This window comes from Triticum urartu, chromosome 5A (genome assembly GCF_056163025.1).
Source record: "Triticum urartu cultivar PI428250 chromosome 5A, HENAU_Tu73, whole genome shotgun sequence".
In the NCBI taxonomy this organism is placed as follows: Eukaryota; Viridiplantae; Streptophyta; class Magnoliopsida; order Poales; family Poaceae; genus Triticum; species Triticum urartu.
The window spans coordinates 19,309,326-19,316,335 of record NC_141877.1 but is presented as its reverse complement, the minus strand read 5'-3'; positions in this window follow the sequence as shown (position 1 = coordinate 19,316,335).

Genomic DNA, 7,010 nt, shown 5'->3' with positions numbered 1-7,010 from the left:
GGCACACATCTGGTTCTCCTGTCGTCGAATGTGCTGGTTTAATTCCTGGATAAAAGCTGCGATTGATCTATCCTTCCTGGTGCTGATCATCTCCCAGTGTTCATCTCGGCGCCCACAAATCTGGTAGATAGTATCTTTGAGATCCTTGCGGTAGACTTCTCCAATGCGTCCCATGGCTATGTGAGCTGCAATGCTCTTTCCTAGACTCCAAGTTGGTGCATCAAAAGAAAACTCTATGGGCTCAGTGACTGGCATGAACGTCCTTCCTGAAACTTGAACTTGAATCATCCAGTGCTCTTCTTCAGGTAAAGTGGCATTGTAGGTTCCCATGAAGCTTGGTACTCCTATGTTCAGGTATCTAGTGACTTTCTTCAAGTGGCGTCCAAAGGGTGTATCTTCATTCGGTTGTGTGAACTTGTTCCTTGCATCCGCCGTCCTAAAGAGTAGAAAAGATGAGGAGTCAGAGAAGAAGAGAGTGAGTAGTGATCTAGGTCTTTTAACTTAGTGGTCGTGTCCTACAGTCAACATGTGCTCTGATACCATCTCTGTAGCGACCAGACCTCAAACAGTCTGATCTCTGTGCTCCGGTGTCATCCCTGGATCAGTAATGCTGACACCACACAGTACTCGGAGGATTTATAGCAGAGTAGCAATCACACACTTATTACATCGAGTGTCTCAAAAGAGAACTTATTACAATAAATATGGCTTATGGCCATCTAATAACGATAACAGCGGAAGGCTTGGAAGATAAGTGAGTTCATCAACTCCAACGGCATCACTGAGTATAGAACCACGACCTAAAACTCCTTAATCGTCGTCTGAAAAGTCTGCAATATTAACGTTGCAGCCCGAAAACGGGTCAGCACATGGAATATGCTGGCAAGGTAACACATAGAGAGTAATGGAATGCAACAACTATACTATATGCATATTTGGCTGGTGGAAAGCTCTATGGTTACAGTTTTTGCGTAAAGCCAACTTTTCCCTACTTCAAAGGAATAAAATTTATTTAACTATCATGGTAGTTGTTAAACATTGAGAATGGTTGACAGCATTCTCAATCCCAATTAAGCATCATCATTAAACATAACCCAACAAAATTAATTTAGAGTAACATGTTGAGATTCACATGATAATCCAAGTACTAGATACTCAAGATGTCTATAACCGGGGACACGGCTAATCATGATTAGTTTGTTACACTCTGCAGAGGTTTGCGCACTTTTCCCCACAAGACTCGATCGCCTCCGTTTGGTTTCTTGCACTACAGGGTGTTTGAGAAGACGGATGACCGAGACATAGTCTTTCAGAAGCGCTAGCACCTTACGATCGGGTAGACCGTACCACCTACATCCCCTACATCTGCTAGTCTACCACTGTAAGAGTTCGCACAATTTAGTCAACTATGCTAGAGCCCATAATAGCTTGTGGCTGCACACGGAAGTCCAAAAGAAAACAGGCAAGTCCTGGAATACCCAGATGCCTCAATCCACCCATATGTGTGTTTAAGTTGCCACCTTAGATAAACCATTAATTAACAATCTCACATCTGTCAATGGATTTCACTCACCCAATCCACGTCTACTAGCATAGCATGGCATGATACGCAAACGTAGAAGTAACTCCCAAAGGTTTGAAAATAAAGTGGTAATAGGTACTACCTCATCTACTTCCCATCCCACAATTTAATTAGATCCTAATCATGCAATGTGTGTGGATTGATCTAATGCAATAAAACTGGGCAGTAGAGAAGGTATGATCAAAGTGTTACTTGCCTTGCTGATGATCCGGGAAACCTAGCGATTCGAAGTAACAGGCGGCGCACTCCGGATATTCTATCACAAACAAAAAAACGAGCATACAATAAGTACTCATCTAATGCACAGGTAAAACTCAAATAAGAGATCTAACCAGAAGGTTCAACTTAAGAACTCCGGTTGGCAAAAGAATCAAATCGAACGAAGCAACGAAAATCAAATGGCGAAAGAAAACAACTTCGTTCTAGCAATCTGGATCTAGGGCAATTTTTACAGTAGCAAAATCTTGTTTAGGTTGGTTAAACGGATAGAGGGTTTCGAGGCGAATCCCTAGGCGCTTGAATCGCCTGATTCCGATAAACGAGCGAAAAGTTAAACTAAAACGAAAATCAGATCAGAAATCGCGATCAGAAAAATCGCAGATTTAATCTGAGAAAAGAAAAACGAAGAACAGATTAACGAATGAACGTTCGTTATCTGAAACTAAACGATGAACGCGTTCGTTAAAACGAACGAATCGGTGAACGTTCACTAATTAAGTAAACCAGAGAAATAAACCGATCTAGGGTTTCAAAAGAAACCGAGGCGGTTTCTTTTAAAAAAACGAACGGCGAACGGCGGTGGCTATACCTCCGGCGAGGTACTCCGGCGGGCGGGGCGGGGCTCCGGCGGCGGCGGCGGCTATGCGGGGCGGCGGGGCGGCTCGACAGCGGCAGCGGCGCAGCAGCGGCAGCGGTAGCGGCGGCATGCGGCGCGCAGCAGCGGCGGCAGCAGCGCAGGCGGCGGGGCGGCTGCGGCTGGCGGGCGGCGGGGCGGGGTGAGGTGAGGGGCGGCGGGGCGGCTCGGTATTTAAGAGAGGGGGGTGCTGCCTTGGGGAGGGGGCAAGGCGGCGGGGGCGGCGTATCCGAGCTGGACTCGGCGGCGGCGGCGCGCTCGTCTCTTGGAAGGAGACGGCAGGCGGTAGGGAGTGGGCCGTCGGCTGGGCCTTGGCCTAGTCGACGCGCGGCGCGTTTTTTTTAAAACATTACGCGTAGAAGAAAAAATAAAAATAAATACTAAACGGACTCCAAATTTCCCAAAATAAATTTTCCCGCGCTTCTAAAATCAAGTCCGACAAAGTGAACATTTATTTGAGACCTAAATGCAGTTTTAAAAAAACGCATTTTTTCCTAATTCAAATAAAACACCGAAAAACTCCGAAATAAAAATCCTATTTGATTTTATTATTAAATCCTCAATATTTCTTTATTTTAGGAAAGTCATTTTATTCCCTCTCTCATATTTTTGTAATCGAAATATTTGATGATAAAATAAATAAAATCAAATGATCCTATTCTCAAAATTTGAGAGAACTCAAATATGAAAATATCGAAATCCCCAACTCTCTCCATGGGTCATTGAGTTGCGTAGAATTTCTAGGATCAACCAAAATGCAAAAGAAATATGATATGCATTGGTGACCTAATGTATAACATTCCAAATTGAAAATTTGGGATGTTACTCATTATTTTTGGCATAACCTTTGTAGAACCTGAGAACATCATCCTCACTATCGAACACCATCCCCTTCCTGGGTTCCAATGTCATGATCCGCTCAACGTGTCGTTCATCTAAAGAATCCCCAATCTCCCCGACGATGAAAGCATCTTCATCGTCTTCGTTAAGTACTAGTCCATTTCGTTCTGCCACTTCATCCAAAGGTCAACTTGGCTCGATTGAGTACCTAAATTTGCCAACAAAAAGATCAGAGATGTTGTATAGTGGGAGGCATATATTTAGTCTGGAACATGTATAGATGGATTAATAAATGCAATCAGATGTTGTAGTGGGAGGACAATATTAAGTCCAGAACATGTATAGATTGGATCCAATCAACGCAATCAGAGATGTTGTAGTGGGAGGACAATATTAAGTTTGGAACATGTATAGATTGGATCCAATCAATGCAATCAGAGATGTTGTAGTGGGAGGACAATATTAAGTCTGGAACATGTATAGATTGGATTAATCAATGCAATCAAATTTTGTAGTGGGAGGACAATATTAAGTCTGGAACATGTATAGATTGGATCCAATCAATGCAATCAGAGGTGTTGTAGTGGGAGGACAATATTATGCCAGGAATATGTATAGATTGGATCCAATCACTGCAACAGATAAGCCAAGAATTGTACAGACCTCATGTTTGTTGCCCTTGTAATCAAAGTTGTGTGTAGTGGCTGCAGATTACGTGAGCAAGAATGATCTTTAAATCAGCAAGAGAGGATCCAGATTTGGAGGGAGGAGGAGGCGTGAAGGTTTTGGAGAGAAGATAAGAAGACGCCATAGGTGTGGAGGGAACGGGAGAAGGGGGTGAAAGGGTTATGGAGGGAGTCAGATCAGGTCTGGGTTTGGGTTGAGCTGGGCTGGACGGTAGCTCTACCTTTTTTTGTTCTTTCGAGCTGACGGTAGCGCTGTTGGGAGGGAGGTATCGTTCGCAGATCGTGCCGAGGTGTCGTGCGTGAAGCAATTTCGTTGTAAAACTGGAGTGCATGAGGAAGGGATGTGGAGGAGTGCGGGACATAGATCCCATGTTGGTTGTCCCCACATGTTGCTCTACCTCAATAGTGATGGACCCGGGCACCTTGAGTTCCATAGCACTTAGGGGTTGGTTGAGTTCCATAACACTGATTTTTTTCATAAAGTAGCTAACGGGCGACGTAGGAAAAACTCCATGATTTCTCTAGAATGTGGGTCTGTAACTATAGAAGGGACCAAAAACCTACTTGCCCATGCTACTGACTATTATAAAGCCCTATTTGGACCGGCTCCTGGCAATCTTTGCCAGATTGATGCAACATTATGGTCTCGGAATGAGAAAATTACTCCTGATGACAATGATGACTTGACTCGACCCTTTTCTCTTGATGAGATCAAAAAGGCTTTGTTTGTTATGAAATATAATCGTGCCCCTAGGCCAGACGATATCCATGTTGAATTCTATCAACATTGCTGGGAGGTGGTAGCTTAGGATCTATTGCGTCTGTTTGAGTGGTTTCATGAAGGCAAGTTGGATGTGCAATGATTAAACTATGGCATCATAACTCTGTTGCTTAAGTCGACAGATGCTAATAGAATCTAGCAATACAGGCCCATTTGCTGGTTACGTTGCCCCTACAAATTACTTACCAAAGCCATGGATATTAGGGCCAGCAAATATGCTCATAAGCTTTTTAGTATTCAACAGAATGCTTTCATTAAAGGGAGGCATATTGTTGATGGCATTCTGTCTTTACATGAGATTTTACATTATACTCATACTAAAAAGCGCGTGGGGGTGATTCTTAAACTTGATTTCGAGAAAGCTTATGACAAAGTCAATTGGGACTTTTTACTCGATTGCCATGTGAAACAAGGGTTTAACTCTAAGTGGTGCACGTTGGTCTCTCAAATTCTTAGAAACGGCACGGTAAGTGTCAAGATCAATGATGAGGTAGGACCATACATCCAAAGTGCTAAGGGGGTAAGGCAGGGTGATCCTCACTCCCCTTTCTTGTTCAATCTTGCAGCCAACTGCCTGACCAAAATGGTGCTTACGGCCCAAAAAACGGTCTTATCAAAGGGTTAGCTGCTGATCTTATTGAGGATGGGGTTTGCATCCTGCAATACGCTGACGATACGGTGCTTTGTTTCGAACATGATATAGACAAAGCCATCAACGTCAAACTTTTGCTCTATCTTTTTGAGATTATGTCAGGATTAAAAATCAATTTTGAGAAGAGCGAGATCTTTAGTATTGGAGGTGATAATGATATTGATTTAGCCTATGCTGACATGTTTGGATGCCAAGTGGGCTCCTTACCTATGAAATATCTTGGAGTCCCAGTTACATACTCCAATCTCAAGAATGCGGATTTAGACTTCCTTGATGGAAAAATGGTCAAAAAGCTTGATACCTGGGTCGCCTATGCGGCTTCCTCCGGGGCCAGGCTTGCTTTGTTGGGTTCCAGCCTAGATGGGATTCCCTCGTTCCTCATGTCGATATTCCTCTTCAATAAAACTTTTATTGAGAGGATGGATAAACACCGTAGACGTTTCTTTTGGAGGAGGAAAATCAAGAAACATGGATACCATATGGTTAAGTGGACAAGAATATGTCGATCTAAGAAGATTGGGGGTCTGGGTATCAAAGATCTTCATAAACAGAATATTGCCCTGCTCGTTAAATGGTGGTGGAAACTAGAAACGAGTGATGGGTTATGGCAGCGTATAGTAAGGCCAAGATATTTCAAAAATAAGACTGTAACTAATATTCAGAGTCGTTTCTCTGATTCTCTTTGCTGGAAGGCTATCATGAAAGTCAAAGAGTCGTATATGGCTGGTAGAAAAATCATTATTGAAAGTGGAAACCTGACTAGAATCTGGTATGATCTTTGGGTTGAGAATATCGCGTTGAAAGATTGTTTCCCTGATCTGTTTAGTATTTTTCAAGATCAGGAGTGCACTATTGCATCCTGGGTTGCGAATAACTATGAACTGGGCTTTAGACGCAGACCGGTTGGCGTGTTGGGTGAGCAGTGGGCTTGGATGGTAATGGAAGAAAAAAAAGTTGTTGCTGAATGATTCTCCAGATAAAATTGCATGGGCTCTTAGTAGTAAGGGAAAATTTACTACTAAATCTATCTATGAATGGTTGGAAAGAAACTTATCAGGCCCCAACTATAAATGGGTGTGGAAAGCACCTATTACGCTGAAGATTAATCTTCTGATGGCAACTGTTTCAGAATGCCGTGCTGACTCGGGATAATATGCGTATTAGGAAATAGCCTGGCAATCCTGTGTGTTCTTTTTGCACGGATATAGAAACAGAAAATCACTTGTTCTTTACTTGCCCACTTGCTTGTTCAGCTTGGGCGGTGCTGGGTATGACGGTTGGGACTTCTCACTGTCCTCGATCTCTTTGGCAAAGTTTCGCTTGGCTCTATAAGTTTTTCGCAGGAGGGAAGCGCTTTTATATGATGATCATTGCTGCCATATGTTGGGGGATCTGAAATCTCCGCAATAAAGTTACATTTGAAAATATGTTGCTCGTACCCCTCTGGAGGCTGTTTTCACTGCCTGCTCGTTTATGTTATATTGGGCAGGTCTGCTTAAGGAGGATGAGAAGGTGAAGTTCCAAGATGGAGTGAAGAGGTTAGCTCACGCGGCTGCTGCGCTGGCGGACAGGTCCTTCCCTCGTGGCAGACTTCTCTTGGGAGACACAGATGGGAT